This window comes from Protopterus annectens, chromosome 12.part0 (genome assembly GCF_019279795.1).
Source record: "Protopterus annectens isolate FY-2018-M chromosome 12.part0, PAN1.0, whole genome shotgun sequence".
Classification (NCBI taxonomy): Eukaryota; Metazoa; Chordata; order Ceratodontiformes; family Protopteridae; genus Protopterus; species Protopterus annectens.
The window spans coordinates 815,226,717-815,253,485 of record NC_056746.1 but is presented as its reverse complement, the minus strand read 5'-3'; positions in this window follow the sequence as shown (position 1 = coordinate 815,253,485).

The window sequence follows — 26,769 nt, the reverse complement described above, 5'->3', positions numbered from 1 at the left end:
TATTAACAATACACACACTGTCGACATTCACCAGACCTCAGTACTGTACAAACCTCCACAGAATGTCCAGGTTATGTCATGAAATATAACCCCTACTGTACATAACATGTGTAGGAGTCCAATATCTCACTGGCTTGTTATCAGATATGATGACATAAATATGGTGTACAGCACATATGCACCTCTTCATGTACAAAGGTTGACAGAGTTGTGGCTGGAAGCACATACACAGGGCCACTATTGACATATTGCTGTGATAACCTCATACATTTACTGCTGTAACAGGGTTTGTTGCAACATATGTCCTATGAGGGATATGAAGTCAGTAACTGTCATGGCTTTCACCATCTACAGAGTGCAATCCTCACACTACCTTCTGCAGTCCACAGATAGATGCTCCGTGGGTAACACGACACCAAAAGCACAACACACTGCCCTGTCTGCAGATGACCCTGCAGATGGGGAGTCCTCATAAACATAGAACTGACATGGCAGGTATTGAGACATGTAGAACAGCCATATCCACACACACTGTTAAACCAACATTACTCCAAATGCAGTATAGCAGCACTTACAGTCTGTAGTCAGGTCAGGCACATTCCCCTCCTGTGTGTTGCCCTGTTTCCACAGTGTATGTTGTTAGAGGTAAATCTCCAATCCATCTGAGATGCTGTTTGCCAAACAACAGATCTAGTTCCTGCTCACAGTGAATGGAAAGGGCCAACACCAACATAATGTTCCTAGATATTGGAGTGTGTTTCCATGCAATTGTCTATGGGAATGTTACCACAGCTGTTCCACATGCAATCAGCTAGGAGAGAGCTGCAATTCATGCAGAGGTGATCAGCTGATCATGAGCATCACTTAAAATACACATGCTGCTGCCTAAGCAAAGCAGGTGTAGGTCTCCACATCCACCAGAGAGGGAGTGGGAGAGGCAGACAGAGGCAAAGACAAGCCAGAGAGAGGTGGGAGAATAAAACTTATGCATGTTTGAGTTACACACCGACCAGCACAGGGTATCAAACCCCTGATGACTATGTAGTGCTATTACAGTTTTCTGCAGTTATTGGATGAGCCACATGGGTTACCTGTTGTGGAACTCTCAGAACATATATGTGATGGTGAGTGACATCTGCAACAGGGATATGGTAGCTATACGGTAGGTGATGTACACATACCTGTCTGCATGAAAAGGTGCCAGCATCAACACAGCCACACTCTCAGAGGAATGCACGCACTGAGACACTCATCAGTAGTGAGATTGCCACAACACATCACTGTGCAGGTATCACATGCACCACATGGGTCATACTGGGGTTGTGTGGGCAAAGGGTATGGGAGGTGTCTGACATCAGACAGCATGCTTCAATATGTCTGCATGGCTGTGTGGTGGGTGACTGTTCCAGATGGCTCTACAAGGCTGGGCAATGGGTATACCTTGGCATCAGGCCACATGACAATGGTCTGCATTGTGACTCAGGGCTGTAGTGTCTGCATTTGCCCACACAAGTGAGTATTGTATCCCCCATCCAGTCAGCTGGGGGACTATTGTGTGTGGCCAATGCTGTGCATCTCTTGCCATGTATGTGTTCTTTAGTCCATGACATGGACAGTGTCTGGGATGTGCACACATTCCACATGCATGCACAGTGACATGTGGAACTGTACCTGGGGTGTCTGGCCCATGTTGTGAACAGTGATTATCATCAGGTATGCCAGTCTTGCCCACCTGTGGTGGGAACTGGTAATGGGCAACAGGTTTATCCTGCACCTACATTGATAGCATGCTAACAGTGTCAGTGGCATCTGTCAATACAGGGCATGTTGTCAGGCATGGTATGTCCTTTGTGGGTCACATGTGATGGCACCACAGGTGTTGCAGGTGTCCATTGGGGAACATGGGGAAGGTGCACTGTCTGCATGTACGTGCATATTGGACAGATGGACAGGGTGCCATGCCCTCTGTAGCCCACTGCTATCACCCCATAGTTATTATCAGTCATCAATATGTAGAGTACTACCCACATATTGGCTGTTGCCTAGGCATGTGTGTGTGTATGATACATGGGTTGAGAGTGTGCTCTGGGTAATACTGGGGTTGCTAACTGTGATTGGCTGGTCTTTATGTCACATGTATGGGTATGGCTTTGCACTCCGACCTCTCAGCTATTTCACATCTGTTATCCCTGTACGGTGGACATTGTGATATATAGTAGGGCCACTATATAAGAAATATGTAAAACTTTGACTGTTACTACATTTCTGCATAGCAGGTGGGGCACACCTTACTGTTTGTACATTTCTACACAGGAGTGGGGGGGCACACCTGACTGTTACTACATTTCTACGTAGGATGGGGGGCACATGTGACCATTACTACATTTTTACACAGGACTGGTGGGCACCTGACTGTTATTACATTACTATGTAGGATGGGGGGGGGGCTGTAAAAGGAAAAACTTCAAAGATCAATACATGTTAGGTTCAAGAAAGGCACTCTTTATTACTTGCAGCAAGGAGACAAAGCATGTAGGTACAAGGTTTGTCTGACCAACTGGTGGTCAGTATGTTATTCTTATACAATTCTTCTTCATGTCACACAGAAAAATGTTACTAATCTACTGCTGATGTAATTGAACACAGCTTTCTGTATGTTACACAGAAAATGTTACCAGGCTTATTGCTGACATGATCAGATTATTGCTGTTTTGCAAAAACATTTGAGAAAAACAACCTGGCCTTGGGCTTATTTTAGCCCACCTTGTCTTTTCAATTCTCCATTGTACAGTTCTAATATACGCAATACATTTTGTCTAGATTCAAGGTACATTTCTAGCTTTGGTACAAGTAGTGCTGACTATTGTTTAAGCTTTCAAACATCTATTGTTTTCTTTATCAAGACTTGTAGCAGTTGCACATTTTCTCACGGCATAAGCAGAAATAGAATGTCTCTTATTAAGTTTCAGGTAGCTGCATATATTTTCATTGCATAAGCAGAATAAAGTGTCTTTTATTAAGTTTCTAATAGCTGTGCAGATTCATGCAGTATGAACAGAATAAATGTATTAACCCTTTTAAGCCTTTTTAATTTACTAAGCATGCACATTGCTATTATGCATTTTCCTAACATTTCCCCCTTTTGATACTTTTATTCTACTTTCAAAACAAGCATAAACAGTTTTTTCTTCCCTTAACCTCTCCCCACTCAGGATAAGAGAGTCATTCAGTTTAAGTCCATGAAAGCATTTTCAGTTTTTTAGTAACTCTTCGAGTTCAGCATCTTGGTACAAGGTTTCCGAAACTGAAATGTCTACAACATTTTTGATTAGTCCTTTAATGCAGGGGATGCATCAGCACCCGCACACCATCAGTAGAGCTATCCCTACATAGAAGGCAATCAGAATGTTCATCAGGATACTGCCCCACCCACCAAAAAAATTTCTGGAAAAAGTCCGTCAATGGATTTGGTCCTGGCTTGGTCATGGCCGACACCTGCTGGATTACCTCAAGATGGTTGTCTATCTTGTGTGTGTGGTCAGGAATATATAAACAGCACTCCTCCTGGATTAAAGCGCATGTGCCTCCTCTCGCCACTAGGGTGAAGTCAAGAGCCATGCGGTATTGAAGTACCACTGTTCTCATGGCAGTCAGTTCATCAGTTACCGATTCTAGGGCAGAAAAGGTTGCATTGCTCATTATTTCGAGAAACTTAGACAATTTTCTCAGTTCCCAGATTGATTTTGTTGCTCCATATGCTGGTGATAATGCCTGCCCACGACATAAAAGTGTCACTCAGATCCATGTGTGACAGTCCTTTGCTGTTCCCTGGACCTAAGTTTTGATGGTTTTTCCAGGCTGCATTGATTTGTCCCACTGGATTGACAGGCTTCTTGATTTCTCGGACATTCCGAATCTTCCCTTGAGGTAAAACTGCAGTGTGTCGTATGGCCGGAACCAAGTATCCCAAAAAACAACTGCCGGACCAATTCTCAGGCAGCCATTTATATGCTTTTTTCCCACATATAAAGTAACAGTCTTCTACTTTAGTAGTAACTTTACTATACCCCTGCTCTGCATGAAACATTTTTTTATCAATTATAGACAGTTGCTTATAGAGATCAGCATTATGTTTTACTTCTTCAATTGTCCTATGCATCAGTTCAACAAATGAATCATAGCTCGTGTTGCAATAAAATCTGATGTTATCGGATTTAGTGTAGCATCTATAGGGAACAGTTACATTGCAATAGCTCCAACCTTCCTTGACTGTATCATTTTTATAAAAACACACAGTTCCTTTCTGTCGAATAGACAAGTGCAATGTTACCTTATCTTTTGATGTGACATCTGATGTATCATGAATTAAGTTTTCCCAGGTCTTGTTGGCTCCTAGGGGAACTGCAGTCAACAGTAGCCCCCCATCTGCTGTTGGTAAAGCTGTGCAAATCCAGCAATTCGAAACATTGAAGGTTTCAGCATACACATATTTGATTGCCTGGTAAGTATTAAAGTTCGGGTGCCACTCTGCACGCTTATTCAGTTCTACTTGTGTGGCTGAGAAAAGAAATGACCACAATAAAAAGATTATTGTCACCAGTACAGTCAACAGGATGGTCATGTAATATTTTTGTGGAAACGGTTGTTCTGCATTTCCATTTTCTCCGGTTCTTCCAAGTAGGTGTATTTGGATTTTACTGGATTCAGTCATTTTATTCTGGATTTTTGGACATGTGATCTTACTCTCTGCCCTAATAGCACCTTCAGCACCGATGGTTTCTTCACTGGGTTTGAGACGGATCAGTCCTATTGATCTGACCCCCCTTTGTAGCCAGACTTTGTGCTTAAGGTCCCGATGGAGAGGTAAGATCTTTGTCCAATACAAAGTTCTTTACTAGCTTGCAGTGCGTCAGGTGTATCCACAAAGCTCGTTCTGCTATTTTGACTGTGGTAGGTGTCAAAAGAAGCACCTGGTAGGGACCTTCCCACCTTGGTGATGCCCAGTTCTTTCGCTTTACGATTTTAATCCATACCCAGTCTCCTGGCGTCACTGCCACTTCCGATGTTTCGGTTTGTTTTTTATCTGAAACAGAATTTGACTGCAACAGATGTTTAGAACTCAACAACTTTTTCATATATTCAGCTAGTGTAAAATCAGCTTCCTGGTCTGATGACATGAGAAGTTTCCACTGGGGTGTATAATAAGCTCTTCCAAACAGTTTTTCAGAAGGAGTCAATCCTTTTGCTGTAGGGACAGTTCTCATGCTCAACAGTGCCAGGGATAAACAATACAACCAAGTTTTTCCTGTTTCAGCTATTAATTTTCTCAATTTGCTTTTTAGTATACCATTATACCTTTCAACTAGCCCTGCAGACTGTGGATGGTATGCACAATGATTTTTTAAAGAAATACCAAAATGCTTACTTAACTGCTGTATGGTTTGATTTACAAAATATGTACCATTGTCACTGTAGATTCTTTCCGGAATGCCGAACCTAGGAATAATTTCTTTGACAAGTACTTTTGCCACTGTAGCTGCATCCGGATTTTTGGTTGGAAAGGCTTCCACCCACCTGGAAAACATATCTATAATGACAAGACAATACTTTTTATTTTCACATTTGTTCAATTCTATAAAATCCATACAGATAGTGTAAAATGGATATGGTGGGGGTGTGGGGAAACTCCCTTGCTTGGGCTTTATCGCCCCCTGCGCATGATGTTTGTTACAAATCTGACACATCAAACAAATTTTTTTAGAGTAGTTTGTAAATCCATATGTTGTGAACACTTGGTTCACCAGCTGTACCATCCCCCCTGTTGAGACATGGCACTGCCCATGGCTCAACAATGCTGCATAGTGAAACAAATTAGAGGGTAGTATCAGTTTTCCTTCTTTAGAGATGTACAGCCCCCTTTCGAGGATAGCTCCTCATTTTATCCATCACTGTTTTTCAGCTTGCGTAGTGAGTGTCTGCATTGTTTTTAACATGTCTAGATCTAAAGTTTCGGATGGTTGCAATTCCTTATCTAAAAGAAAACTTTCTGTGGCTGCTTGTTTTGCAGCTGTATCAGCTCTCGCATTACCTTTTGAAATCCTATCCTGTTGCTTGGTATGAGCTGTACATTTGCAAATGGCCACTTTCTGAGGTAACTGAATAGATTCTAAAAGATCTAAAATAAACTGTGCATGATTTATAGGTTTACCAGTAGATGTTATCATTCCCCAGTTTTTCCACTGTTGCGCAAACACATGTACAGTGGAAAAAGCGTACTGGTAGTCAGTAAAAATGTTTACACATTTACCCTTTGCTAAGGTACATGCCCGTGTCAGGGCAATCAATTCTGCTGCCTGTGCAGATAAATTGTGTGGTAAAGAGTTTGCTTCTACAACCTCAGTATCAGAGACTACTGCATATCCTACTAGGTTTTTTCCTGCAGGACCCCTTTTGCATGAGTCATCTACATAATATGTCACCTCGGCATTATCCAAGGGGACGTCCATGAGATCTTTCCTAGGTAGGGTCTTTTGCTCAATTACCTGCAGGTAGCAGTGGGGTGTGCCATCTGTAGGGGTTGGGAGCAGTGTAGAAGGGTTCAAAGTTGTACATCATTCAATTGTCATATGAGGTTGGCTCAACAATATAGTCATGCAGGAAATATGCCTAGCAGGGGAGAGATATGCCACTTTTTCTTGCAGTAAAATGATCGCTACTGCATGGGGCACTCTCAAAGTGAAAGGGTGGAACAAGACTATTGAGGCTGAAGCCAGTACTGCCATTGCAGCTGCAACTACTGCTTGTACACAGTGAGGTAAGGATCGTGCCACTGGGTCCAGTTGTGATGAATAGTAAGCGATGGGGCGCTGCTTATCCCCATGCTATTGTGTTAATACTGATGTCATGTAACCCTGCTTGCAATCTAAAGTCTGGAAAAAATGTTTATGATAGTTTGGCAATCCCAGAACTAGTGTGGATGCTATTAACTGCTTTAGTTTACAAAAAGCAGACTCTGCCTCTGGTGTCCATTGTAACAAATCCTGTGCTGCCATAGGTGTCTTATATATAAGGTCAGTTAAGGGTGCAGATTCCAAAGCATAGTTTGGAATCCAGCTTCGGCAAAAATTAGTTGTACCCAGGAAGGACATAATTTCCTTCTTGGTAGTGGGTTTTGGTGCTTGTAAAATTGCTACTTTTCTGTCCTCATCTAACGTTCTACCTTCCTTGGATATTACATAACCTAGTATTTGAGCTGAAGTTTATCTTTGTTTACCTTATGTCCCTCAGCAGCTAAAAATCGTAGAAGTGCTATGGTATCTTCCTTACAATCCTGCTGGGTGGGGGCCGCCAGCAGAATGTCCTCAACATAAAGTAAAACCTGGCTACCTCTTGGTGGGTTGAATCCCACCAAGTTGCTTGCCATTTCTTGTGAGAATATCGTTGGACTTTCACAATATCCCTGTGGTAGGCGTGTATATGTATATCTTTTTCCCCTGAAATGTAAATGTAAACCAATACTGGCTATCAGGGTGTACAGGTATCGAAAAAAATGCACTGCTAATATCTACCACAGAAAAATGCTTCTGCTGAGGTTTTAAGTCATTCAACAGGGTGTGTGGATCTGGCACTATGGGTGCCCTAGATATTACTGCGTAATTTACAACTTGTAAATCTTGGACCATACGCCATTTTCCATTGGCTTTTTTAACTGGAAATAAGGGTGTGTTACATGGTGAATCTGGAGATTCTACTAGTATCCCTCCTTTAAGTAAGGCTGCTATAATAGGCTTTATCCCTGCCACTGCATCTTTTCTTAATTGATACTTTTTTGTGGTCTGAATGCTGACTTTGGCGTGATAGTAACTGGCCCCGCTGTACGAATGAGTCCTACATCTGATTTCCCTGTTGACCAGAGAGTTTCTGGTATATCTCGCAAGGCGTTTTCTTCCTCCTTTAATAAGAGTGCCCATCAGCTGTCTTTGCTAGATTGCAAGTGTACAGCTGGGTTGGTCTGAGTTATCCAATTCAATTTTTGTACTTGTATTCCCTGTCCTGACAGTTCTAGTTCTGTCTGTTTCTCCCATCTCGTGGCTTTTTCTCCTAGGTCTGCCCATTCTATATTCTTGTTTTTAGTTAAGCTAACATGTGGTAATTGATTAGATTTATAAAGTGCAAAGAACTCCTGGGGCAGTGAACAGCTGGCTACACTGTTCCTTTCTGTATCCCAGTACGGGTTACGCAGCATCAATCTATTTGTATGATTTTTAAATAATTCTTTCTCATATTCCTTATCAGGTCCTGGTGTGTTACAAAAATACAAAGTACAGTGTGACAGGTGTTGCTTGTTAATGTCAAGGGAGGGAAACTTACTGATGGCTACATTCATTAGTTCCTCGGTCACGCCCCTGGACCAGTCGTAACCAAGTCCTGGCTGTACCAGTAAAACATTTCACCCTCCGATTGCATCACAAAGGCATTATTTTGTCACTGTGCTTCCATACCCTGCATGGTTGGGACTACTGCTATACCAAATATCTGCATGAGGTCTCTGCCCAAGAGATTCACTGGGCATTTTGCAGAAACTACAATTTTGCTTTTCTGTGTTAATCCTGAAACTGGATCAGTTATTTCAATGTTATGGGAGAGAGGCTCCCGATACAGCTGTCCATTAGCTGCTTTGACCAGTATGTAATCAGGTGATTCTATGTTCTCTGGTAGTTTGGAGGGGTGTGTCAGGGTCCGTGATGCCCCTGAGTCACACAAATAATTTGACCTCCCTTCCTTCTACCAAGAGTGTAATTTCTGGTTTTGTGTCTGCTAAATAGAGCTCTAAGCTCAATAAAGCTAGATCTAATATTTCATTTTCTTCATTATCACTGACTTCCTGCACTTCCTCTACTCCCTCTTTCACATTCTCATTTGTCCTTTCTTTACTAGCCCCTTCTAATGATTCTTGACTATCATATAGTCAGCCCTCATCCTCCTTGTCTTCCATTGTTGCCTTCTTATTTTTCCTGCAATCCCTTGCCAAATGTCCTTTTTTACCGCATTTAAAACATTCACCCCTTTTCTTATGCCCTTCAAAGTCCTCTGATAGTTGATTAGACTGTTTGTTTCCTTGTGCATTTTTCTTACCCTTTTTCCCAGCCTGTACTACATAAACTTCTGTCCCATCTTCTACAGAAAATACTTGAGCTTTCTTTTTCTTTTTGCTATTAAAATGCCTTTCGGCATGTCTAGCATATTCAAGTAATGACTGCAATCTGCTGGTACGATGGTCTACCATGTGTTTTGTAATAAAACTGCTTATAGGCGCACTACTGCCTTTTAAAAATGCATTCTTTAACTGCTGTTCATATGGGGAATCTTGTGTTTGATCTTCAGGAACCTGCATTCCACAGTGGTTATTAAAACATTCTAACAATCTAACATAGTACTGATCAATTGTTTCACCTTCTTGTTGGATGCATTGATTAATGCAAGTCCAGTCTGCCCTAGGTTTCCATTTTTCAGAGATGTGGTCTGTAAGACCTTTTACTCTTGTGTTTAATTCTGCGCTGCTATGTGGGAGGGGTCTTTGTGCAGCTTCATGAGGATTCCAGTTGCCACAAATCATGTACCAATCTGGCCCTACAATTTGTCTAACTACTTTTTCTACTTCTTCTCTGTTTAAGTTATAACTTAACCTCATTCCTTGTAAGTCTTCTGAGAATTTTCTAAAATTAATCTTCAGATGGGGAATTCCCTCAGTGGCTTTCCGGATATCTTCCGGAGTCCAAGGTCTATACACTAAGATAGTTGGGTCCTGATTGTCCTGACCTGCCTGAGGATTAGGTACTTCTATAAGCGGGCAAATTTCTTCTTCTTCTCCTATAGATCGTGACTTCTTAACTATTTGCCATAACTCAATACCTTCTTCTGAATTACTTGCCTTTGTTCGGGACCTGGTCCCGATGGGATCTCTGATCTTAGTTAGTTTTAGTTTTATAATATCTCTATCTTCAGTGACCACAGGATATAGTGGGGGTGGACTAACCTGTTCACTTGCTTCATATTCTGGTAAGGGAGGCAGAGGTGCTGATGCTATTACTAAGTTATTGTCCTCCTTATCTAAAAACATTGCTTTTGAATCTTTGTTCCTTTGATCCCTACAGTTTACTTCCTCCAGCCACCTGTGTGCCTGAGGAATTCCTAACCACCGTTGCTTTTTTACCTGACCCTTGGAATCGTTTTTGAGTTGTTTGATAAGTTTGATAAGCGAAGATTTTTCTAATTTTCCGTCAAATTCATATTTATTTACCTATTTTGAAAAATATCTAATATTATCGGCACGCTGCGACTGCATATATTTTGCGTCTTCCGTTAATGGCGGGTTCTGGGGTGTTTTGTGCAATTTTTAACCATTTTGTTTTACCTTTGATTGTTACGTAACTTCTCTTAGTTTTAACATGTACCACGGATTTTGTTATAGTCTCTTCACAATGACTGCCTACTTATTCTGTTTCTCCTGATCTATGACAAGACAGTACTCTTTTTTTATCCCTGACTGTAAGAAAAATACAATCTGATAAAAAACAATACACATCTAGTCCCTGATCTAAAACAGAAAACAGAAAAAAGTAGATTCACCTTACCTGAGCCCACGTGATTGATCACCGACTCGCGGAGACCCGTCCTTCAGTCACAGATCAGAAAGTGGCTGGCCTCTTTTGATTACAATTCAGTCAGAGAACTTTCCATATAAGAAGAACCGATTTGGTTTCTTCCCCATACGGTTTCAACCACCTGGCCGTCTGATCCGAGGTGAAGAGAGGGTTAATCTGTAAAAGGAAAAACTTCAAAGATCAATACACGTTAGGTTCAAGCAAGGCACCCTTTATTACTTGCAGCAAGGAGACAAAGCATGTAGGTACAAGGTTTGTCTGACCAACTGGTGGTCAGTATGTTATTCTTATACAATTCTTCTTCATGTCACACAGAAAAATGTTACTAATCTATTGCTGACGTCATTGAACACAGCTTTCTGTATGTTACACAGAAAATGTTACCAGGCTTATTGCTGACATGATCAGATTATTGCTGTTTTGCAAAAACATTTGAGAAAAACAACCTGGCCTTGGGCTTATTTTAGCCCACCTTGTCTTTTCAATTCTCCATTGTACAGTTCTAATATATGCGATACATTTTGTCTAGATTCAAGGTACATTTCTAGCTTTGGTACAAGTAGTGCTGACTATGGTTTAAGCTTTCAAACATCTATTATTTTCTTTATCAAGACTTCTAACAGTTGCACATTTTCTCATGGCATAAGCAGAAATAGAATGTCTCTTATTAAGTTTCCAGTAGCTGCATATATTTTCATTGCATAAGCAGAATAAAGTGTTTTTATTAAGTTCCTAATAGCTGTGCAGATTCATGCAGTATGAAGAGAACAAATGTATTAACCCTTTTAAGCCTTTTAATTTACTAAGCATGCACATTGCTATTATGCATTTTCCTAACAGGGGCACACTTGACACTTGTACACATTCGCTATGTCTTTACTGGTCTGTCAGGTACTCCATTTCATTCTGTATTCTTACCTATCATGCTGACTAGAGGCATACCAGTGTACTACAGATAGTAGCTTTGGTTGCCCTACATATTAGTGTCTGACTTCCTACCCTTCAGAACTAACATCCCACTGCCTGGCCCACTGTAGTCTGTCTGTGTAGGCCTGGGGGGAAGGTTCACCATAACCATCATCCAGGGGCCATAGTGCAGGCTCTGTTTGTGTTTGTTTACACCTGTCCTGCTGGCTGGGACTTTTGTTGGGTATGTGAACCGCCCTGACTGGCATGTGTGAGTCATATGGACACCCATGTTGCTCAGCACATTTCCTGCAGTGGGTTTTGTCACCCTGTGTAGTAGTGGTTAATATGGTGAGTCCAGTATGTGTTACAGATATCATGGTGCCACTATGGGTGTCTACTGTCTGCTGCCATCACATTCAGCCACACAATTCACTTGCATGCTCACATCCATACCATAGCTACAGGTAATGACACATTCTACTCCATTTGGCAATTGGTAGGTTGGTTGACTTACCTTGAGGGTGTGCCAGACTTGTGGATGGTGCTAGAGGGCTGCCTATGTGGGATGCACATAGTACACTCCCTATACATGGTTGAGCACAGGTAGTGTCATGTTTGGCATCCCTTTTATTGTATGTGTGAGTCAGAGAGAGGTGTCATTCCCTCGGTCCCTAGTGTGTCAGTGTATGTGCTATGTGTTGTCTCTTTGCTGTGGCCTTGGCATACTGGGCACCCTTCCATCTGCCTACTAGGCACGCTCAGGTTGTTCCTCCTCTGAGTCATTCTGTGCCTGTGCAAGCCTTGGCATTGGTGGTGAGCTGTGTGGCCCTGCCCTGTGCTGTTCCTGCTACAGCTGTTTCCACAGGATCATATTGTGTAGCATGGCACATACCATAACAATTTGGGTACATGTAGCTGGTGAGTATGGCAAGTCTCCACTGGATGTGTCCAGACACTGGAACCGTGACCTGATCATCCCAAACACATGCTCTATTATAAGTCTGGTCTGTGCATGTTCCTCATTATGGCATTCTTGTTCAGGTGTGTGTGCATTTCTGATGGGTGTCATCAGCCATGGCTCCAGTGGTGTAACCAGCATCCCCCACTAGGTGACCATAGGGGATGTCCCCATTGGCAAATCTCTGGTACAGCTGTGTCAGATGCCATGTATGAGAATCGTCATAGCTTCCAGGGTAGGAAGCACATAAACATTCATTATAATGACCTGGGCATCACAGACAACCTGGCAGTTGATGGAGGGGATTCATCTGCGGTTGATGTAGGCCCTATCCTGATCACCAGGTGGTGCTTTGATGCATATGTGTGTGCAGGCTATAGCACCCACTTCCTCAGGGTGTTCTGCTATTTGGTGGAAAAGACGCATATTGCTGGCAAACACCTCACAGGTGTTGAGGAAATATACGTGCTTACTGGCATATGCTGACATGGCATCCAGGAACTGGTGGAATACTCTGGATGCTGATGCCTGTGAGTTCCCCATGATATCTCCAGTTGAGATTTGGGAGGTACCTGTGGCTAGTATTCCTAGGCCTACACATACCTTGGTCAGTTTGGTGTGTCAGGTGTGGCTGGCATAGCTCAACAATTTTCTGTAGGAAGTCTCTGTCCACCCTATAGTGCTCCACTATCTCCAGCTCATGTAGCCCCTGGTAGGTTACTCTGGGTCTGTACACTTTTCTCCGTCTCCTCTCTGTGGGTTGAGCGGCAGCGTTCACATCCTCACCACCCTCAGCCTCTTGCACATGTTGTTCTATGTTGCCTGCTGCATCCCTTCTCATTTTGTAGGTTTGTTTGTTAAAATTTCCGCGCTTGTATACACCAGTGGTGTAGAGTGTGGGAAAAACCAGAGGGGTAGGTGTTTGCATAGTTTATAGTAGTGTTCTGGGCTGGGCTGGTCTGCTGCCTGTGTAATTGGCTGCTTCTGATACATTTTACCTGCCAGCTGAGCTAGTACTCTTTGATTACCTTCCTACTGATGTTTTCCCTTCCCATTGCCTTCCTGTTTAAGCCCAGGGGTGTGCCATGCAAACAGAGTGCTCAAATATGCACATTGCTGCTGTTTCCTGTTTAACTTCTTTTTTCCTCCTGTAAAACCCGGTGCATGGTGTACACACCCGCTTAGGCTTTGTAAAGAGTGCTAGGCAGGTTTAGACACGCCCTCTAGCTTAGATGTGCTAAGCTAGGAGCAAATCCGAGCCACAGGGCTCCAATCTGCTTACAGTATGCTTGACACACACCCCCATGATGTCACCTACCTCCTAGGCTTGCATCAAGCTATTCCTACTCCTACACTGTTGGGAACTGATTCACATGCTGGGGTAAACTGGGATTCACTATCCTTCCCCTCTTTGCATAGGATTGTTAATGCATAGTTACATGTCTCACACTGAGCCTCCCCCCTTAGCAACCACTACTCACTGGCCAGGTTGTCTTCTGCCTGCCATTGACTTGCATGGCAGAATACTGATTTTAGTTAGAATGCTTATTTTAGTTTTATTTTATTATTTTCCCCCCGATCCCATTTGCTCACCACTGCCCTACGCTTAAACAGCCAAGATTGGCTAAAAAAAATAAAAGTTGATTTTTTTTTACTTTTTGTATTGTTTGCAATGCCAATGGCCTTATACTTGGTCATTGGCATGCTCACTACATGATGTGTAGCCTTTATTTGGAGCTGTCATAGCTCCATTTTGGATTTTGCAGAAATGTACTCGGTTACTAACTGAGTACATTTCTGCAGATTGCACTAGTCTAGCATGGACTGTTGCGAGCTTCCTGGATTGCAAAATCACCTCATTTGCATGGATTTCACCTGCAAATGGGGTGATTTGCATACTAGGGCTTAGTCCGTGCAAGATTAATGCAGAAGCACTCGTGCACACCCCTGCAAGCTGTTCCTGGATCGCACGGCAGACATATTGCCTGCTTGAGCTCCTGCACCGATCTTGCACTCCGTGCAAGCTTTTGAGAATTCAAGGGAAAACTGCAAATGAAGGTCACAGTTTCAAATTCATTTATCCTAGAACAGATTAAAATAGGGGAAAGATGTGGGCCATTGAATGACTTCTTAGAGTTATCCGAGCTTAGATGGCAAATTAGGACCAATGCAACTGAATTTCCTGGTCTTAATAGTGCAGTGTCCATAAGCTCTGTTCTCAGACTTAAAGTGCAATTTTTACTGTGATACAAGTCACAAATTAAATATTTGCTTGTGTCAATACATTATATATTTTTAATTAAATATTTTTTATAATATTGACATGTTTTTATAAGGTGTTTGTTGTATAATTGTATGGTTTGATTTTTATGTGTATATGGGATTGGCTTCTTTAAGGGGCATATGATGCAAATAATTTACTAGTTAACTCATTGAGTGGTCTATTTAAAGGTTGTTGGGGGACAAATTCATTTGTTCTGAAGAAGTCTCCAGTGCAGAGATGATAGCGCTTAATAAACTTTGCAATTGGTTCTGATATTTGGTGTTCCTGCTTTTCCGAGTTCCTGGTTTGTGTGGAGTGCTGTTTTCTACGTTATTGGTATGGAAGGGGCCGAGGATACTGAACCACCTACGATTGTTTTGTTAGCCAAGGCACTACAAGTTTTAAATGCGACAGTGGTGAACTTGGCCAGTCGTACTGAAAAGATGCCCCAACAACCTTGTTCTATGTCTTTCCCAGCAAATACTATCAATCTGGGCCCAAATGGGGCAGGAGTTGCCGTTATTGATGATAGCGTCAACTTCAGTGACATTACCCCTGCTCAAAGACAATGGCAGTCGAGTTCTAGCCAATCAGGAAGGGTGGATTTACATACCATGTTAAATAGAGGAACTGTTTGAGGCAGTTCCTGCTACATGGCTGTAATTCTTTAATGCAGTGGTTAGATGGGGAAAAGGAATGGCGTCCGCACTCTCGGCATTCCCCGAATTCAAATTATGGGTCTTTAAATGAACAACTAGGTAAACTGGAGAAATTAACTTTGGACTACCACAAGTTGCAGCTGGAAAACAGTTATTTAAGGGAGTAAGTTCATACTGAGTGTGTTCCTAATGGGCTCAGGATGTGTAAATTCCCTTCAGGCTTGTTAAGAGACTCCCTGTTACATCTGGAACTGTTAGAATTATTTAATAAACATGGATGCGAACTTTTGGGTTGTCTCATAAGAGACAATGACTGTAAAATGACTGAACTGCTTGGCAAAATCAATTTACTTGAACAAATTATATAGAAGGACATATTGTTTGATAGCAAAAAGACTGAGTATTTTAAAATGTTTGCAAATTGATGATATTATTTCTGATTTAAAACAGAGGAAACCCATAAGCTTATTAGGGATGAGAAAGAGTATGAGCAGCACACAGCCTACCCCCCCCCCTTTGGGTCAACAAAGAGCCAGTAGGGAAGATAATGATGTTTGTAATACCAACAACAGTAGCAAGGATGGGAATGAAAACAATACCCCTGACCCTTTAGAATACCTCCCTCTGTGGAGGTCTGAGTGACTGAGGAAACGGACAGGGGGTGTCACATACTACAGCTACCAATATCCCACACATATGAGGGGGAATTGAAGGGGGATGGGGAACAGACACTAAATGACCATCATAACGTAGGTATAGTCATTTTAAACAACAAGGGTGGTGATTTTCAAAGTATATAATTATAGCGATGTTGAGCTAAATTGTTAGGTAGCCAATCTTTTTGAGAAAGGCTCGTTCTTTGTATCTAATAAAAGGGCATCACTAGACCAAACTTTGATTGATTTCAAGCTATTCACGAGAAAATTAAACTTGGAATTTCTTTTTAAAGGGATACCTAAAACTATGCACCAAGGACAAATATGTAAAAAATTTAGTACATTTAATCCTACTCTGCATCAATCAGTGCTGAATTTTGAGAAAATGTGTGAGAAGGACATTAGGGACATGTTCAGGAAAACTAAAGATGAACACAGACAGGCGAATAATTTGAAAGATGATGAAATGAGATTATTAAGGCAGCTCTGCAATAACTCAGAAATAAGGGTTATGAAACCCGATAAAGGGGGTGGGCGAGTTATCATGAACAATAACTTATATGTTGACAAAATATCTTCTCTTTTGTATGGCGACACCTATGGGAAAATAAGTTTGAATGAAAAAAAACATTTGTTATAGAAAAGTAGATGTTATTTTGGAAGATTTATTAATGAACCAGCAAATCAACATTGATGAATATCAGTATATGTCTGTTAAATATCCAAAAATCCCTACAATGTTTGGTGTCCCTAAGAAACATAAAGATTTACTTGACCCATCCCTTAGACCGATTGTAGATGCCAGTGCATCTAAGACATATCCTATAGCCAGATTCATTGATAGCCAACTTAAATATATTTATTTATTTTATTTTACATTTGTTGACCGGGCTAGTCTAGCTGGATATATTTCCATTTTCAGTAGAGGCCCGGGGAGAAAAGCTCCACACAGAAATACACATAAAAAGGAAAAAAAAAAAAAAAACCTTATAATTAAAAAGCAATTACAATAATAACAAATGGCAATATAATGTCAAAATAAAAACTTAATTAAAGAAGATATATCAAAAGTATAACTTGTATGAGTAACAAAGATTCAGGTTAAAGGATGAGATGACAGTGAGAAAAATATAGGGTGACAAGTTGTTGTATAGAGAGAGTTAGGGGTAAGCAAAAGGGTAAAATATCAGAGAAAGAGGGCAAAAATACTATAAGTGGGTAAAAAAGGAAGCCATCTAAGAGATGACTGTAAAACAAAAGAAGCAGAAAAGACTTGCTAGATATGAGACAAAGAGAGGTAGAGAAAAATAAGAGTAAGGAAGAAAGAGTTTTAAAAAGAAAAGAAAATGAAAGAAAAAAGAAAAGAAGAGATAGTGGCGGAAAAATTAGGAGGAGGATAGACAGATGTAGGTCGGAAGATTAGTTAGGCTTTATACAGGAACAGAGCCAATGGCTTTTGAAGTAATTCTTAATTTCTTGTTTGAAGAGAGGCAGAGATGCGAGTAGAGTGATTTCACTGGGTAGTGAATTCCAGCTCCTTCCAATTGTATTAGAGAAAAGGGAGTCACCGGCTGAGTTATTGGACTTTGTAGGGCAGGCCATAAGTTTCTTAGAAGATCTAAGAGAGTTGAGATTATTATAAGGGATTAAAAGTTGAGAAAGAATAGGAGTGTTATTGGGCTGATATAGTAATTTGTGGGCAATATTGAGTTGGGGAATGAGCAAAAGGTGTTGAAATTCCATCCATCCTAGTTGTTTCAGGTTCACACAGTGATGTGTTCTATAAGGGTTACCAGTAGCAAATCTGGCAATGTTGTAATAGGATGTGGCAAGTTTGTTAAGGTTGGCTTTCTTAAGGTTGGTAAAGATAGGAGAAGCATAAAGGAGTGTAGATATAAGATGGGAGTGGGCAATTGTGGCTCTGGCAGAAGCAGTTAGGTAGGGTTTAATTCTATATAAGGATCCAATTTTTCTGTTTACTAATTTGATAGTGATGTTAATGTGTTGATCAAAAGAGAGATTATTATCAATTGTTATTCCTAAAAGTTTTGTTGTTGGTTCAGGGGAAATGACAGTAGCATTATTTGATGAGATGGTGAAATCAAGGGGTGGGGATCGAGAGGTAGGGGTGAAAAGGAGAAGTTTAGTTTTTTTGGCGTTAAGAAGAAGGTAGCGTTTAGAAAACCATGTTTCAACTGTGTTGAAGATGCTTTGAGTAAGTGAATGAAGTTTTGTAGAAGAAGACGCTGAGCAAATTAGGGTAGAGTCATCAGCATATTGTATAACGGTTGCTTGAGGAATTGCTAGATGTAGGTCATTAATGAATAGTGTGAAAAGAAGAGGTCCGAGAATTGAGCCCTGAGGGACACCAATAGTTACAGGTAAAAGAGAGGAAGTTTGGTTTCCCCAAAGAAATGCTTGTTGTCTATTGCTAAGATAAGATGTAAACCATTTAATGGCAAGGTTATCAAAGGAAAGGGATGTGAGTATATTGATTACTATAGAGTGGTTAACCATGTCGAAAGCTTTAGAAAGATCGATAAATAGTGCAGAAGAGAGAAGGTTATTGTTGCGGTTCCTATTTATGGTGTCTATAAAGGAAAGAAGAGCAGTGGTAGTACTATGATGGGGTCTAAAGCCATGTTGACAGTTGGCTATTAAGTTATGTACTGAGAGATGATTTAGAAGTTGTTGGTGTATACATTTTTCCATAATTTTTGCTAATGGAGAAAGGAGTGCGATTGGTCTATAGTTAGAATAGTCGATAGAGTTGCCTCCTTTGTGTAAAGGGATAATGTAGGACACTTTCCAGATGTCAGGATAGTACCCTCTTGGATTGTTCTGTTTATGAGAATGGAAATAGGATATGCGATTGCTTTTGCAGCCTTTTGGAGAAAAAGAGAAGGGAGGTTATCAGCAGAGGGAGTACAAGGCTTGAGTTTGTGGATGAGTTTATAGATGTAAGAGGTAGAGATAGGTTGTAGTTTAAAGTTAGGGGATGAAGCAGCTTGGATTTGTGAGGAGTTTGAGTTATTGATGTTCATTTGCTTGGTTAGGGAATGAATAGTTTCAGTAAAGAATAGGTTGAAAGTGTTAGCAGTTAGGAGAGGGGTGTCTGGGTCCGCATTAAGTGGGCTAGGTGTTTTAGCTGTACCTGGGGACAGGAGTTTATTTACTGAGGACCAGAAGGCCTTTGGATTGTTATGATGAGTCTGTTGAAGTTTGCAGTAAAAGTTTTTTTTGTCTGCAATTATAGCCTTTTTAGTAAGGTTTCTAAGCTGGCGAAAGTGCAGCAGCAAGGATTAGGAGAGGAAACTATCTAAAATGGAGGTAAGAGAGGTCTGTGAAGCTGAAGGTAGAAAGAGTTATGAAGAGACCAGGAACATTTAAGAGGGGATAAGTGAGAAAGGCTAAGGCACTGTCCCTGGATATTAAAAGACTCTTGGTATTTTCTGTCAAAAGTTACTAATGAAATGTACAATGATTCATTGATTTTTATCACCGTCGATATTTGTTACCTATTTTCGGTCATACCACATGACACAGGGATTGAGTGGTTTTATCAGTATCTTTGTCAGTTGTTGTTGGTCTTTTCGGCTTTTCCCGGTTAGGGGTTGCCACAGCAGAACTCCGCTCCACTAATGATTGGCAGTAGATTTTTATGGTGCCAAGTTGCCAGCCTGACCTTCAGCGAAGGCATGCCCATTCACGCATGTCTTTCAGAGCCCACTTGACTGTGGGGAGGACATGTAGACTCCACACAGAAGGCACTCCAGCCGAGAATCGAACAGGACAACCTCTTGCTGTGAGGCAACAATGCTACAGCTGTACCACCATGGCATACCACTTTAAATCATAATTGCATTTTAACCATAAGAACTTTAATGGAATCAGTATTAGACACTAACATCTTTATATTTGAACAACAGCTTTTCAAGCAAGTGAAAGGTGTGGCAATGGGGGCAGCATGTGCCTCCATTTTTGCCAACACTGTTTTGGCTTTTTGGGAAAGGGATGTAATCTTTAAGGGTCCCTTTGTAAATTATTGCACTTTTTATGGTCATTATCTTGACGACATCATTATTTTATGGAACAGAGACATGGAAGAACTAGAGAACTTCATAGAAATTTTAAAGGTAGTACTGATTTCTTGGAGTTCACATATTCTATAAATAATGAAGAAATCAATTACTTGAATATCACTGTCAAAAAGAATGGGGATTTGCAACAATTTACTTCTACCATATTTCGTAAGCCCACCTACTCTAATAGCCTCTTACACTATGACAGTTGTCATCCCCTCCACCAAAAGAAATCACTAGTCAAGGGGCAGGGGTGTGACTGTCTAGAATGGTTTCAGAATATATTTGTTTACAGCAAATGGGGATTTTAAAGGATATGTTAACACAAAGAGGGTACCCAGTGATCTATGTGGATAAGATTCTTAATGAAGTAATACAAAAGAGGTCCAGCAGATATTTTGTCCCCTTACTTGGTGCAGGTAGTAGTGTACAAAAAAAAAAGAAAATCATGATGGCAATGAACATTAATTGGTCATTTGCACAGCTCCAGTACAAGATAGGTGAAATCTCATTCATCTCTTATGTTCTTGTGCTTTTCTGATTTAACATAACTGCAAGACGAAGCCAAGTGAGTCATCAAACAATTAAATAAGAAGTCTAGTGGTGCACTTTTGGACTTTAGCACTTTAGCAACATGTTGTTAGAGTTGTGGAATCCAGATCCAGTAATAGGCTAGTTACTAATGGTATACCATAGGGCTCAGTGCTGGGACCGCTCCCATTCAAAATATATTTCTCTGAAGTCAAGACTAATTAAGATGGCCTTTGGTTGACAACATTTGCTAATGACTGTAAGCTGAGGGCAATCACTGAATTCCCCAATAACATAGATATCCTTCAGAAAGGCCTGACTCAGACAAATAATTGGTGCCAGAGTCATGGCCTAATGATAAATTCAAAACATGCATAATTATTCCCCTTGAGAAGTTGAATACCCCTGCAAATAATTACATTAATATCACAGCCCTAAGAGTGGTCCCAGTGGTGAGAGATCTAGGTACACAGATAGGCAGTAACCTGAACTTTGACCTTCGACCACCATGTGTCCATGATAGTGAGGAAGTCCTTCTATGTGGCACAGCTTATAAGTAAGGGCATGGCATCCAGATCCAAGGATGTTATATTCCCACTATACTTAGCCCTGATCAGACCAATAATTGAGAACAATACACCTTTCAGCATGTACCTGACCAGACACTTGCAGCAACTGGAGTGGCCTCAGACATTCCTTACAAAAAAAATACAAGGTGTAAACAAATTGCCCTGTAAGGACCACCTAAAAGCCATATCCCTTTACTCTGTCTCCTTAAGAATTGATCTATGCCTAACTTACAAGGCATTCTCAAATCCAGTCCTTATGGAACTGTTACAAATTCACAAAACAAACAACATGAGGATTACCTGATACAAGAATGCAGACCTGGCCTGTGATCTGAACAAAACATGTTGGAGGGACAAATATATATCTCTAAGATTACTCTTTCTGTGGAACAGGCTACCTATTCACATGAAGAAGAGCCCTTCTCTGATGGTCTTCAAATGTAATTGGAATCACTGGATGGGGAATCATAAATTAACTCCTGGGGTGGTGGCTATGTGTCTCATAGGTAGGCACAAATCTAAGCCATCCTCTAGCCCTTAGGTATTGAAAATCCGGGTAAATCTGGGTAATAATGACTAGGCTTGTAAGGGGTATAGAGCTGTTAGCCTAGTAATCTCTTATGAACCTATGAACTCAAAGTCTTTGGCTTGGTGTTGCTCATGAAAGGCAGAACAAAACTTGGTATGGGGTAGGAGAGTATCTGTACTTGTGCAAGCTGTTAGGAGGGTATCTGCACTGGTGCAAGCTGTTAGGAGGGTATCTGCATTGGTGCAAGTTGTTAAGGGCGTGATTGGCAGGTGCCGGTAGCACAGGAGTACAAAACTTGGCATTTATTTATTTATTTGTTTGTTTGTGTATTTATTTATTTATTTATTGTATTTGTTTACCAGGAAAGTCCACTGGGCCTAAAAAAGCCCATTTTCAGGGGAGGCCCGAGGAGAAAAGCTCTGACAAGAACATAGATAAAGAAAAAATTAAACATTAATTGGTACAGAAGTAAAAACAGTGTTACACATAGTGATTACAGTAATATATACAGAAAATATACATAAAAGCAGGAATTTAGTTGGTTTGATTGCAGTAATATATACAGAATATATACATTAAATCAGGAATTTAGTTGGTTGCCAGATTAATTCAATCAGAGAGGTATAAACCAAGATATATTAATCAGCATTATTATACCAGTATCAACAAGAGATGAAAAAATAATAATTATGGAGAAAATATCATCAGTCATTAGTAGCAAAAAGCATAGGAGTTTAGCAATCATATAAGGAGAAGGAAGAAGTTAGGTTATAGAGCAGGTACATAGCCATAAAGAGTTAAGATGATTTTTCAATATTTGTTTGAAGGTGGTGGTGCTGCCTGTGTTTCTTATAGGAGGTGGAGGTGACTTCCATAATTTGGTGACAGTGCACGAGCAGAACAGTTGACCAGCAGGTAAGGTGGGCTTTTCTGCTTTTAGAAGTAGATGATTTTCAGATTGCCTACTGGGCTGGTATTTGGCAAGTAGTGTCAAGAGAGCAGGACAATCTGTGGGTCTGTAGATTATTTTATCCGCTGTAGTTAGTTGGGTGAATGAGAGATGGTGGGGAGAGTTCCAGCCAGCCTAATTGTTTCAGTGAGTTACAGTGGTGGTACGAGAATTAGGCCTTAGTGGCAAATTTGGCTGTTCTGCTGTAGTACATTTTAAGTTTTGATTTTGTAGAATTTTGGATATTAGTGAGGAGAGGAGTGACATAAAGGAGAGAGGGTAATAAAAGGGTGGTTGTAAGGGTTTGTTTAGTAGAGAGGCTAAGAAAGTGTTAGTGCTTGTAGAGCATACAGAGTTTTTGGTGTGTTTTTTTGATGTTATTGTTTATGTGTAGGTCAAAGTTAAGGTTTTCATCTATAATAATGCCTAGTAGTTTAGTGTGTGGGATAACTTTTATAGTGGTATTGTCTTGGGCTTGTATAGTAAAGAGTTTTTTATCTAGGGGAGTGTTTTTCTTAGGGGTAAAAAGTACTTTTTTTTTTTTTTTTTTTTTTTCAGATTTAGGGCAAGATTATTGTTAAACATCCAAGATTCAGTAGAGGTGAGGGCACTCTGGGTGATTAGCTGCATCTCAGAGCTGGAAATTGCAGTGCATATTATTGTAGAGTCACCGGCATACTGGATTACTGAGCAGTGTGGGAGAGTGGAGTGAAAGTTGTTAATAAAGATGCTAAATATGAGAGGACCAAGTATGGAACCTTGGGGTACCCCTGTGGAAATATTGAGGAAGGGAGAGTAAGACTGTTGCCATTTTGGTGGATTGCTGCCCATTGAAGAGATAGCTACTGAACCATTATAGAGTAGGTGGGGAAATGTGGAGGATGGATAGTTTAGAGAGACGGATGGTATGGGAAATGGTATCAAAAGCTTTGGAGAGTTTGAGGAAAAGAGAAGTGATTATTTTGCCAGAATCCTGTACCCAGTTAACTGTATCAAGGAAGGAGAGGAATGTAGTGGTGCTGTGTCCATGTCTGAAACTATGCGAAGAGGGTGAGAGAATATGGTTTTCAAGGAGGTGGTTGAGGAGTTGGGCATGAATGCATTTTTCCTGTATTGTAGAGCAGGGCGAGAGAATTGATATGGGCTGAAAGTTTGTAGTATCTGTGTTGGTGCCTCCTTTGTGTAAGGGGAGAATGAATGCTTTTTTTCCAGGTGTCTTGGACAGGGGATTCTTTAATCGATCTGTTAATGAGTATGCTGATGGGATAAGCTATAGAGTTTGCAGCTAGCTGCAAGAAGTGCATGGGTAAATTGTCAGAGGCCAGATTACAGGGTTTTAGCTTAAGTAATTGTTTTTTTTATTGTGGTGGTGGGTATGGGGGAGAATTTTAGGTTGGAGTCGATGGTAGGATTGTTTTCTGGGATGATTTGGTCATCAGCTGTCTTGATGGTGATGATGTTAACTGTAGGAAAGGTGGTGGTTAGGTTAGCTATGGTGTCAGTGGAGTAAGAATTGAAGAGGGTGGCTAGTTCAGCGGGGGTTTTATGTGGGTCAGGGGATGGGTTGCTTTGAGAACCTGGGTATAATAGTTGGTTAATAGAGGGATTATCTTTATGTTGGCTTTGTAGGTGGAGGGAGTGGACTTTTTTTATCTCTGGTTATTAGAGATTTACCTGGATATGGAGTTGCTTGCATTGCAGTAGAGTTGAGCGGTGCTTTGTTTTTCTGCCATGAGTTCCAGATTTTATCCCTTGTGGACATGACTTCTTTGGTGGATGTTGACAGCCAGCTTGCATGGTAATGTTTAATTTATTTTTGGTGGGTGGGTGCTTGACTATTTAGGATGTCTAGAAATGCTGAGTTAAAGAATTCAACAGCCTCATTAAGTTGTAGGGATTTGAGGGGTTCCCAATTTACTTTAGCTAAGGTTTCATTAAATATGGATGGTTGGAACTTAGACAAATTTCTGGTTGATTTGTATTGGTGTTGGCCTGGGGTTGGGGTAAATTTGTGTAGGATATATGCTGGGTGGTGGTCACTAATGGTATTAGGTAGTATGATTGCAGTGGTGACATTGTTAGGGTGAGACACTGTTATCCAGTCTAATGTAGAGCCCCAACTGTTATTTTTGTGGGGTCTAGTGATGTCTTGAATTAGTTGGGAGAAGTTTTTTCAGGGGTTGTTTTGGGCAATGTCTAGCCAATCAATGTTTACATCTCCTAAGATGATGTTTTCATTATCTATGTTTTGGGATGTCCAGGTAAGTATGTTCGCTAATATTGGTGTGTTGTTTCCTGGAGGAATATACAGAGTAATTATGCAAATGTTTTTATGATTGTTAAGTTTTAATATAGACATTAGTACTTCGGCTGGGGAGAAGTTGGATGTTGTTTTTGAGTAGCAAATTAAAGTATATTTGCTAAGGAAGTGTATTACTACTACTCCTCCTCTCTTGTGGGGCCAATCAACTCTCAGGCATGAGTAGCCTGGGGTGAGAAATTTGGTGTCTTTTACCTATGATTTCAACCAGGTTTCGCTAGCTGTGATAAAATTACGGCTATTTTGTGTAATCCATGCCTGGAGTTCAGATATCTTGTTTCTAAGGCTTTGGAGATTTATGGTTGATAGCATGAGAGATTTGTAAGGTTTGCTGGCACTGGGGGGGGGGGGGGGGGTTGGCCTGGGTTGCGTTGTATATCACTGCACTGGAATATAATGATTTGGCAAATTATGAGGGTTATACTTAATATTTTTTCCTAGAAATGGTATAGTTGCTGCTGGTGGTGTGATAATGGGGGTGTCTTTGGAGAGGTAGAATTTTTATTTTGGATAGTACAGAGGTATTAGCTGTAAATAAGCTAAGGTGGATGTCTGAGTAACTTGATAATTTTGGGTATGTGTGGTGGTTGCACAGGTGGGTATAGCAGGTATGCTGGGTGTCTGGAAAATTGTGATTATTGTTAGGAGAGAGACTATAAGTGAGAGAAGTGAGATCATAGTAATAGTAGTGATGGACATGATGGTGGTCGAGTGCAGTATGATAACAGAATGAATATGAGCAGGATAGTGATAGTTTAGGGGATGGAGCATTATATGGCCCTATTTAAAATGGGTAGGGAGGTAGAGTAGTTAGGAGGTATGATATGACTGGAGGAATAATTAGGGGGTTATGGGATAGGTGGAAGAGGGGTGAGGGAAGCATCAGGTTAGGTTTAAGGTTAATGTTAATGTTATGAGAGGTGGGTGGGGATGGGGGCATGGTGGAGAGCAGAATGAGTGCCGCGAATAGAGCAGGCCCAGCCGCTGCAGGGAGAAGAGCTGAAAAAACTATCAGTTTAAGGCGAGTAATAAGCTTAAAATATCAGTATCTAACAAAAGATTAATCTGAGTAGCTATGGAATACTTTAAATAATTATCTCTGTAAGCACACAGGGTTGTTGGGCAGTTATAAAGAGAGTTGTGATTAGTATAGCGATGATGCTGAAAGTAAAAGTAAAAATGTACTAATTTAAACAATAAATTCTTGGGACTGGAACACTGTGTGTGTGTGTGTGTGTGTGTGTGTGTGTGTGTGTGTGTGTGTGTGTGTGTGTGTGTGTGTGTGTGTGTGTCTGTGTGTGTGTGTGTGTGTGTGTGTGTGTGTGTGTGTGTGTGTGTGTGTGTGTCTATGTGTGTGTCTATGTGTCTGTGTGGGGTTCCTATTAGAATGCAGAAAGCTCAAAATAGCGAACGACCTAAAGATCGGAAATGCCGGATGTCGATCTGCTTTTTGTGAGATCACGGTACAGTGAGGATTGGAATATTTGCCCTTTCCTCACTGTAGTACGATCTCAGAGTTGGTATATATATTTAGCGGGAGGGGTGCAGCCCCTCACAATAGCGTGTTCGAGGTCCTGCATTTTCAACCTTTAGGTCGTTCGCGCTTTTGGATTTTCATTTTTCTAATATAGACCCGTGTGTGTGTGTGTGTGTGTGTGTGTGTGTGTGTGTGTGTGTGTG